Below are 10,531 nucleotides of genomic sequence, written 5' to 3' on the forward strand. Positions count from 1 at the left end.
AAAGGCTCTCATATTGCATAAATCACAGTATTTTGGACTCCGTTTAACATAACATTACCATCCATAAAATAAGCTACTTGGTGGATGTATATGATCACGTGACATTCAGTAAGCCTTTCTCGTTCACATGGACACACTTGCATGGGTGCCGGTGTATAGCTCAATGATATTCATAAGGGAGCTAGTCGACATCATCCTTGCATCTCTGCCTTCGAATATAACCTTATGGAACCTTCCAATATAACACTATGGAACCTTCCAATATAGCAGCATGCAGTAGCGAACGCTCAGCCTTCAATGGAAAAGGACAAGCTATCGTGAATCGTTTGAATTGGGTCGTGGAGAAAAAGGCAAAAAATCCAAGTTGCAAATGCCAAAGCCAGTTGACTGAGTACACATTCCTCCTGACAGTCTTTTGTGCATTTGGTCAGCAACAAATGTAGACAACACTGTGGAAAATAATGGAGAGAGGATTATTGGGGAAGTGCAAGGTGTGAACATGGGCGATACGTCAACTTCTAGTGGAATTGAAGTGGTGGATCATTTCAGGCTATGGCGGCCAACTTTATGGCCCATTGTGGGCTTACCCCCACTTGGTGCCGATTACCTTGCATTTTGGTGGTCAATCCACAAGGTCCCAAGTGTTGTTCTTCATTATGGAGCCATACTCTGACTGCATAGCCTCCATCCACCTATCATCACCTTGTGCCTCTTCAAGACACTTGGATTCTTCAGCACGGATCACCTCTATCATCAAAGCCTAGTTGACCAATTGTTCATGCGCCCTTCTTTGCTCCTCTAATCTCTTGGACCGGTGGTGTTTAGATGGTTCCGCCTCAATGGCTAGAGGTTCTCTGCCATCCAAAAGCTGCTTTACCCACTTCGAGAATGGCCGTTGCCATTGCGGTTTTGTAGGCTCTTCTTCCTCTTCTTTATCTTGAATCCTCCCAAGCACCATTGGGGGAGTTGGGTCTACTGTTGGTGGTTGTACTGAATGGATATCCTGGTCCTGGTTGTTTGGGAAGGAAGCATCCTCCTCCAATTGATGCGGCTGTTCTAAGAAGACCACATCACGACTTACTATTATCTTCTTGGTAATAAGATTATAGAGACGGTACCCCTTTGCCTCTTCACTATAGCCCAAGAAAATACACTTTCGGCTCTTCAGTTCCCATTTGGTCCTGTTAGCATCAGGGACATGCACAAAACAGTCACATCCAAAAACTCTAAAATGTGCAGCTGAAGGTTTCTTACTAGAAAAGGCCTGCAGTGGAGTCATCCTATTCACAGCCTTCGTGTAGCTACGATTCAGAATGTAAACTACCGTGTTACATGCTTCAGTCGAGAAAGTCTTTGGCAAATCTTTCCCTTTCATCATACTCCTGCCCATTTTGCAGATGATGCACATCTTGCGCTCTCCTACTCCATTTTGCTGTGATGTATGTGGCGGGGGTTTCTGCCTCTTGATCCTGTGACTTTTGCAGTAACTTTCGAATTACTTGATGTAAACTCACCACCTCTGTCTGATCTCAACTTCTTCACCTTCCTCCCCGTTTCTTTCTCGACCATTGCATGCCATTCTTTGAACTTACTAATGAATGCACGAAGAAACAAAAGACTCTGAATGCGCATCTCAATTGTATGAATGAATGTTCATATGTACAACGATCATATAGATCGTGGAAACTGGGTTGGCAATCAACCAACTAGATCAGTGCGCATAACCTACCTAACTGTGAGTGACTATAGCAACCAAGCCTACCTATGGATCCTGTAACACCGGGGCGTGATTGACGTAACATCCCCCCCTCAAGCATGACCCGGGAGATCAGGCAGAGGAGGGAGAGATGCCAAGTAGAGAGCGGAGAAGCTCAAAACAGGGATGAGGAAGAGGTTTAGTGAGCACATCAGCAAGCACATCACTAGAGGTTAAATCTTTGAGCGTGCAGTGTGCCATCTTTTACAAGATCCCGGATATAATGAAGCAGTCGAGGCAGCAATAAATTTTGCTTCAGTAGAAGAAAGAGCGACTTCCTTCTGTGATTTGCTGAACCAACTGACAGCCGTGCCATTGATGAGAAATCAGCAACCAGTAATGGAGCGATCGGTAGTCTTATCAGTGCCCCAATTAGCATCGATGTAAGCCTGGAGGCAAAAAAAGGAGGGATCCTGACGTCGAATTAAGAGAATCCCATGAGAAGATGTACCGTGAAGATATCGGAGAAGGCAACAAACCATTGTATAAAGGAGACTGCCAATGAGACTTCGATAGGGAAAATTTGGAGAAGAAGTAGAGGAAGGGGTAGATGAAGAAGTAGAGGACGAGTAAAGAAGAGGAAGAGCACTAGGGTCAAGAGGTATAGCGATAGGATTAGAAGAAAGCATATGATACTTAGAGAGAAGATCATGGACAAATTAACGTTGAAACAGATGAAGAGTGCCAGCATGACGATTATGGACAATTTCCATACCGAGGCAGTAATCAAGTTCACCAAGATCGACCATATCAAAATGGGAATGAAGTTGAGTTTTAACATTATGCAAAACAGGAAGAGAATTAGCAAAAGGAAGAATATCATCAACGTAAAGTGTAAGGACAACAAGGAAAGTGGAGGTGGAAAGAATGTATAAATTAGAGTCACAAGGGACTTGTAACTCTTTCCCATATAGGGAAAACCTCTCAAACTAGGTAAAATTGAGAAATTTCCTAGATAGAAGTATGCATTTTGGTATGTCTATCTAGGCAATCTCATTCTCTACATAAAATGCAACCTCTATCTAGGAAAAGAGGTGGTCATCTAGGAAATTAGACGAGTGTGGTAACTAGGAAATCTAATTCTCTATCTAGGCAATCTCATTCTCTATATAAAATGCAACCTCTATCTAGGAAAAGAGGTGGTCATTTAGGAAGTGTCGTACCTAGGAAATCTAATTCTCTAGATAAAAACTTATACCCCTATCTAGGAAAACAGGTGGTCACCTAGGAAATTAGAAGATAGCATGTTTAATTCCATTCCTTACATAGGGAAAGTTCTTTCATCAAGAAATTAAAGGGCTATTAGCAAGTTCCATCACATTTACTATATAGGAAAAGCTTCTTGTCAATCTAGGAAAACAAATGGCCACTCAATAAATAACCAAACACACATTTCTTATACATAAAAGCTTTTTTTTAATGTCAATATTAAATTTTACATATAAAAGATAACACAAATATAAAAGATGGCTTTCTTATTGGAAAACATCATTGAGGGATTTCCAAATTTAGGTTGATTGCTTTAGTGCACATTAAATGGAGCCAAAATACATGGACGTAATAAAAGATGACTTACTTGAGGTCAACCTAAGATATAAGGATATTACTATCACCAAGTAGAAATAAGTATTTATGCCAAAATTTACAAGCTTCTCTCTATGAATGAGATATCTAGAGTCATGTGCAAGTATTGAAGCCACATACTGATGTAACAATATTTTGAAAGGATTGAACCACCCAATTTTGGCAAGTAGGCCCTATATTCTAGATTGAAGTAAATATAATATTGTTAATGGCAACATGCACGATGTGATTGGGACCAAAATTTGTAAGTCTCTCTTTGTGGCTAAGATGGAGGGACGTGATATTTTTTCCAAATGGCCCAGTTTTGGCATGTAGTCCTTCGTTGTTTCTATGATTCATGAAGAATGTTACTACGACCATGCACATGTATGTGATATGATGCATTCCTAAGAGCATACTCATGCCTACTGGCTAGTTTGATGAACCAGGTTTTGGCGGATGAGCTGGATTGGCGGATAGTTTGTTGTGCTTGGAGTACATGTAGCCACACATACTTTACACCATAGTAATTTTGTTAGGAATAGGAGGGCCATGCAGATGTCTCACACTAGTGGAAGGGCATTCATTGCAAGGACATGCAACAATAGACCCATGCTATGGCACAGAATAGAGTATGGCCTCTATTCCAATAGACGTCTACTCCATATGCTGCAAACTTCCAAATCAGCGGGTGTGGCCACTCTAGTATTGGCCATACTTGTTGACCTTCAAAAAAGGAGCCACTGCCATGGCATCCTTGAGCAATATAGAGTGTGCAGCCTCTTCCAAAAAATCTGCAGCTCATCGTCGACACCCACCTGTGAGCTCTCCTTCCCCATTCCTCTGTTGCTCTCTTTCATCCATGACCACATGAAGTTGCCGCTAATGGACCTCATCATAAAGCACGAGCCTTTGCAAACTATCTCTGATTTCTACATCAAGCCATGGAGCTTGGAAATTGTAGAACCACTATATTCAATTTACACGTGGAGACGAGGCCAGGTTCCATGAGATTTCCATTTGCCCATTTCTTTGTTCCAGGATTTGTGCGCTCTGTTGTATGACGACCTACCGCAAGGTGACATCCCTTCCCCTGTTGCATCTAGAAGTGATATCCATAAAGAAGCAAGTGGATGTGGGATTGCTATGTCTTGCTAGTCATTACCAAATGGTGGAGCTAAGTTAGCACTTCAGGTTGGTCAAGTCCACCATTACCAAGTGCACCCATAAGTTTGTCACTGCACTTCTTTCACATCTCTCCACGTCATTGCAGGCCAATGGCTTTAGATGCTCGGGCTCAAGATATGCAAGGGTTCCAATAGCAACTGGGTTTTCCAAGTTATTGTATTGGAGTGGATGTCACGCATATACACATTGAGTATCCTAGTGGAGAGATAGGTCCAGATTGGTATGATCATAATGAGCGGTTCTCTATGTGCTTGTAGTCCATTATGGTTAGTGAGATGAGGTATTTGGATGTTCTTGCATGGTGGCTTGGCTCTAACATCGACATCCGAATTTTTAAGAACTCCTTCCTTTGCTTGGCTATTGCATGAGGCATGTTGCTAGATAGTCTGATTTTTAGCAGAGACCTACAACACAAGTTCAAGTTCTATCTATCTACCTTGGGTAGTGTGCAATTGATCAATTGAAAGGCCAATGGCAGTAGAACTTCCTAAATCTGACGCCCAAGTTGGTCGTAAGGAGTATAGTGGCATGTTGCATAAGTTACACAATATGTTATCCAATGAAACAAATTAAATAGAACTCATTGAATGAACTGTTTAAATGGAAGGATTGGTGGTTTTGTGTGTCTGTCAATGAGACATGGAAAGATATCAAGACAAAGAACAAGGAATACATGCAACTTGACAAATGATTCCACTATTGTGGATGCATCAACTTATCAAAAGAGCTTATCAAATGATCCCATCATGGTGGATGCATGCAATGAAGGGGCAATTGGTGAACTTATCAAATGATCCCACTATGGTGGATGCATGCATGGAAGGGATACATGAACTTATCAAATGATCCCACATTGTTATGGGTCTATGCAAGTGAAATCTAGGTGTTTGGATCGGTGACATGGCAATACCTCAACAAGAACTTCCTAAACCCGAAGCCCAAGTTGGTCACAAGGAGTATAGTGACATGTTGCATTTTTGCACAATATGCTTATTATAGCTGGGGATGTGTCAGAAGATGACGATTGCTCTGACGGACCACATGATGAGGATATGTGCCATCGATTAGTTGAACCCATTGTTCATGCTCTTGTAGGGCTATAGCAACTCGGGCAAGTGCACGACAAGATGATAAATGAATGATCCCCTATTTTGATGGGTGTATGCATGCAAGGAAGGAATACATGAAACTCAACAAATGATTCTACTATGGTGGGTGCATGAACTTATCAAAAGAGCTTATGATCATACTATGGTGAATGCATGAAAGTTGCGATACATGAACTTATCGAATGATCCCACATTTTGGTGGGTCTATGCAAGGGAAGTCGGGGTGTATGCATCTGTGAAATGAAGATAAGTTGGCATGAACTTATTAAATGATCACACTATGGTGGATGCATGCAAGGAAGGGATCCATGAACTTATTAAATGATCCCACTATGGTGGATGCATGCATGGAAGGGATACATGAACTTATCAAATGATTCGACATTTAGCGTAGGTCTATGCAAGGGAAATCTTGGGTGTATGTATCGGTGACATGAAGGTAAGTCTTGGATGAACTTATCAAATGATCCCACTAAGGTGGATGCATGTAAAGAAGCTATGATACAATAAAAGCTATTGCTACTTTGTATGTTGTTTTGGTTTTCTGTTTGTTTGTTGACTTTATCATCTAAATGCATTGTTCACCATTTGTTGGTGGTAATCTTCATAAAATAAAATAACTTTGAAAGGAGAGAATATCAAATTTGAGTAAATGCTTTCATATGTCTATATGCTTATGGGAATGCCTGCTTTATGCTTTATGCCTATTTAATGAAGCATGGTCTCTCAATGTTCAATGTGATGAAGCATGGTCTCTCAATGTTCAATGTGATTTTAGGTGGTTTGTAAAAAGATTTGTCCATCCTGACGTGATAAAGTTTAAGCCATGCATATCCAAGTTTCAACTTCTTCTTAGAGTAAGGTACACACCTTATATCAAGAAGTTAGAACATAACTCACTCTATTGAGAAACTATAAATGTTTTCACTGCTTAATAACGAAACAGCCTTTCTCAATTCAAAGTATCTCCCCCCATGTCAACCTTTAAGGGCCTGAAACAGAGGTTTCACTTGGTGAAACTGAAATGGTTTTAGGCATTTCATTGAAATGGGTTTCTAACCCCTCTAAAATGTTTGCTCATAACTCCTAATCTAATGGAATTGAATCCCAAGGTCTTCCGCTAACTTCTGGGAAGGATACTTGCATTAAATAGTAACATTGAAATTAGCATTAATGCCAACATTTGGCAAGCTTTTGAAATGCTCTAGGATTGTCTATACTAGGAGTTGTTTTGAATGATGTGATCAATGTTTGTATTGGCTTTGGTAAGTATATATATCAATAGGTTTTTGGATAGAAATATTATGGAGAGGGAGTCGGTCCATGTATATTTAATGAATGTTGGTCCATGTATACAATGCATCTAGCATCATATAATCGGTGTGCACATTTGAGTGATAGCCATTTATCTTTGATGAACTTTTCATCGGCAAATCCCAAACACCACTTCACATGGCATGTGCCTTTCTTGCTTTTCACCCCATTTTGAAAGTTACTAAATTGGCATATCTTTGAAGAACTTTTCATCGGCAAATCCCAAACACCACTTCGCATGGCATGCCATTTAGAATCACGTACTTTCTAATGGCTTGTACTTTTTTCTTATTAATATGGACGTCATCAACAGATATGATACGCCCAAGATTAAATAAAGGGAGCTTTTGGAATTTCGCTTAATTGTAGCATTGAAATGTCTAATATATTTAGAGATGTTAGGTGTCCTTCTAATGATCCGGTATACCATTGAGTATGACCTTCAAAAGGTTTGTTTAATGGTACTTGGGTTGAAGGGGAAGGGTTAAAAGGGTAAAGAGCATGGGAAGGGTTTGTTTGATGGTACTTGGGTTGAAGGGGAAGGGTTAAAGGGGGAAGGCACCAAAATGAAAAAAATCCCCCCCAAATGTCTCCTCTGCTTGCGGTCTACCTTCAAACGGCTCCTCAATGGTGTACTTGCCTATGCTTTCTATGCCCTCAACCCTGCTTTGTACTCTCCCTGCACGCGGCATGCCCTGGCCTATAATATACCAGCTTCCCTAATCGTGGTGTCTCATTGAGTCGATGTCGTACTGATCAGCTCGATCGCTTCTTCTAATTAGTTCTCATACATCTGCAAAACTGCACAATATTTGCATTGGTGCTCGTGTGCAGTAACGAGAGCAGCTCTCAATATATATCTGGTATGTCGATTGGAGTAGCTGCAATACACCGTACCATGACCGCGCCAAACCTCTAAGACTGTTTAGCTGTTCGCGACCTGCAGGCAGCTAGCTCCTTGAATGGTTCCCCTATAGCTAGCTAGTGTACATATTGTGCTTAGCTTCGATTTCATTCATGGCGAAGAGATTCAAAGGATTTGAGTATTATCACTCTGATCAGGTGTGTAAGTTTCAATCATGAGTTGTCTTCTATTTTGAAAAAGTATTATTAACCATTCAGTTATTCACAATTCATCTATCTTGAATATTTTATATCAGGATTCTTATGGTGAAGGGAATGCTGATATGAATGAGATGACATTTTCTAAGATGCTTCATGGTGACATCACTACAAATGAAGATAAGGTATGAATTGCCTTTATCTTTTAGATATGCTTATGATTGAAGCTATTTTCTTTGATTCAATTGTGATTAGCATCTTCTTTTTAGACAAGTTTTAATTTAATTTTGTCATATTTTTAGGATCCAATATCAAATGTGATTGATTCTACGAATGAAATGTCTAGAAAAAGTGAACGAAAGAGAAAGGTAAAAGTTTTCATTTATGCAATACCCTTTAAAAGTAAAGCAAGTACTTTGTATGCTTGTATTCTTTACATAATTCTTTCCAATGGCATCAACACTACTTGTTGTTTATCATTCATAGGTGAGTGAAAAAATGAGAGATCACTTAGAACAGAAGACCGTGCAAAGAAGTGATAAATCCCAAGGAAAGAGATGCAAGGTATTCTTATATTTAGAATTTATTTTCTATGATTTGAAGTCTTTATACCTTGATTTTAATCTCAATTTTTTATTTGAATTAGAACTTAAAAGATATTCAAGGTACAGACATGGAGGTGACTACGATTTCAAGCGAGTATAAAAGAGTATGTAATAGCCTTTTACATTAGGCTTGATTATTTAAATCATTTGCTTCGAATTTGTTAATATATTGTCACTTGTTTTGTTATTATGCCCTCAGGTGGATGACATTTCAGAGGAAAATATGGAGACGATACTTTTAAAATACATGGGAGTCCACACAATTCATGATATGTACTTTTCCTTAAAAAGTACATATGTGAAGCTTAAAAAGATGGAGAGTAGCTTCAAACAGTACTCTACAGACATCAAGAAACCAGTCAGTAACATTATGATAAGGGACATTGTGCATTGGCTTATTGAAAGTCAAAAAGTTATATTCATGGAAAAATCTGATGTGCTTAGTTTAGAAGATATAGAGATTTTGATATGACATTTAGCTTGATTCAAATAAGTCTTCAAAGATGTTATGTAGAGCTCTTTTAGGTCTCTTTGGTTGTCTTATATTTCTTATAGTAGAAGTTTTTTGCTTTTTCTTTTGAATATTGTAATAACGAATGGACTTTTTACCTTCTTATTATTTGTAGAAATATTAAAGAGAACTCCATAATCTTTTTGATGGTTTTGTTGAATCTTAGTGTAGATAATGTGAGTTAAGGTAATTATAGTAACAATTGCTTATTGCTCTAGGTACTTTAAAAGTTCAAATTGCTACATATAAAAATGTGAAACATGAGTGCTTCATTTCTTAAATGATATAACTTAGACAAATTTACTTATTTCAGGTTCTCCCTATATAGGGAAATAGAAGATTCTCAATATTGTTTACTAGTTCATAACCAAGAAGTTTGCAAACTATGAAAAATGGGGCATTTCCTAGTTTGTCTTACAAAGAAAAAGAGGATTCTCTATATCATTTACTAAACTATAACTAGGAAGTGTGCAAACTAGGGAAAATGGAACATTTCCTAGTTAGACTATGTAGGGAATTACTAATGAATTTCACTATCTAGGAAAATTTTCCTATATGGTGAAATTCTCTAATGATTCCCTGCATTGACTTGCATAGGGAATTTTTTGATTGATTCCCTAGATAAGGTAACTAGGAAGTGTTCCATTTTCTCTAGTTTGCACTCTTACTAGTTATGTTCATTTCAAACTAGTAAATGATATAGAGAATTCTCTTCTTTTCCTATACAGAGAACGTCTCAAAGTTCCTTGTGAGTCAGCAGTAGAGGTAACAAAGCCAAGAGAATGAAGATGGGTGTCACTCTTCTCAAACCATGAGCGGGAAGCCTGCTAAAGGCCATATATCGATTTCTAAAGATGACAAACCATATTGGGATGAGTGGAATCAATAAACCTTGGCGGTTGAAGCATATAAATTACCTTGTGGATGTCTCCATGCAAGAAAGCAGTTTTGATGTCCGTCTGATGGATCTCGAGATCATATTGAGTGGCAAACGCAAGAAGAACATGAACAGTAGTGGGTTTGACAACAAGAGAAAATGTCTCAAAATAATAAGTCCGGTGACCTGTGAGTCATGAGACCTAGTACTAGTCAGGTCCCTTGCCCTCTCCCACTCCCTCTACTACTCCTCGCTGCATAAGCGCTCGCAATAACACCCCTCGCTCTAGCTTTGCCACTCCCATGACTCCTCCTTTCCCACCCGAGGGCCTGTACTATCAAATCACTAGGACTGAAGAGATAATAGAAAATAAAAATGGCTTAGAAGTGCTAGCCACCATGAGACAGTTGATGAGCCACTACTTCAAGAGTGGCATAGCTACTGACTGGAGGTACCAGGATGGCAAAAAGAAGAAGATAGTCATTGATAAATTGAAAAGACAATACCCTAACCCCCCAAATTATAAGTTTAATGACAATTACATGC

The sequence above is a fragment of the Dipteris shenzhenensis genome, chromosome 9 (assembly GCF_047967505.1).
Source record: "Dipteris shenzhenensis isolate YYH24624 ecotype China chromosome 9, Dip_SZ_1.0, whole genome shotgun sequence".
Taxonomy (NCBI): domain Eukaryota; kingdom Viridiplantae; phylum Streptophyta; class Polypodiopsida; order Gleicheniales; family Dipteridaceae; genus Dipteris; species Dipteris shenzhenensis.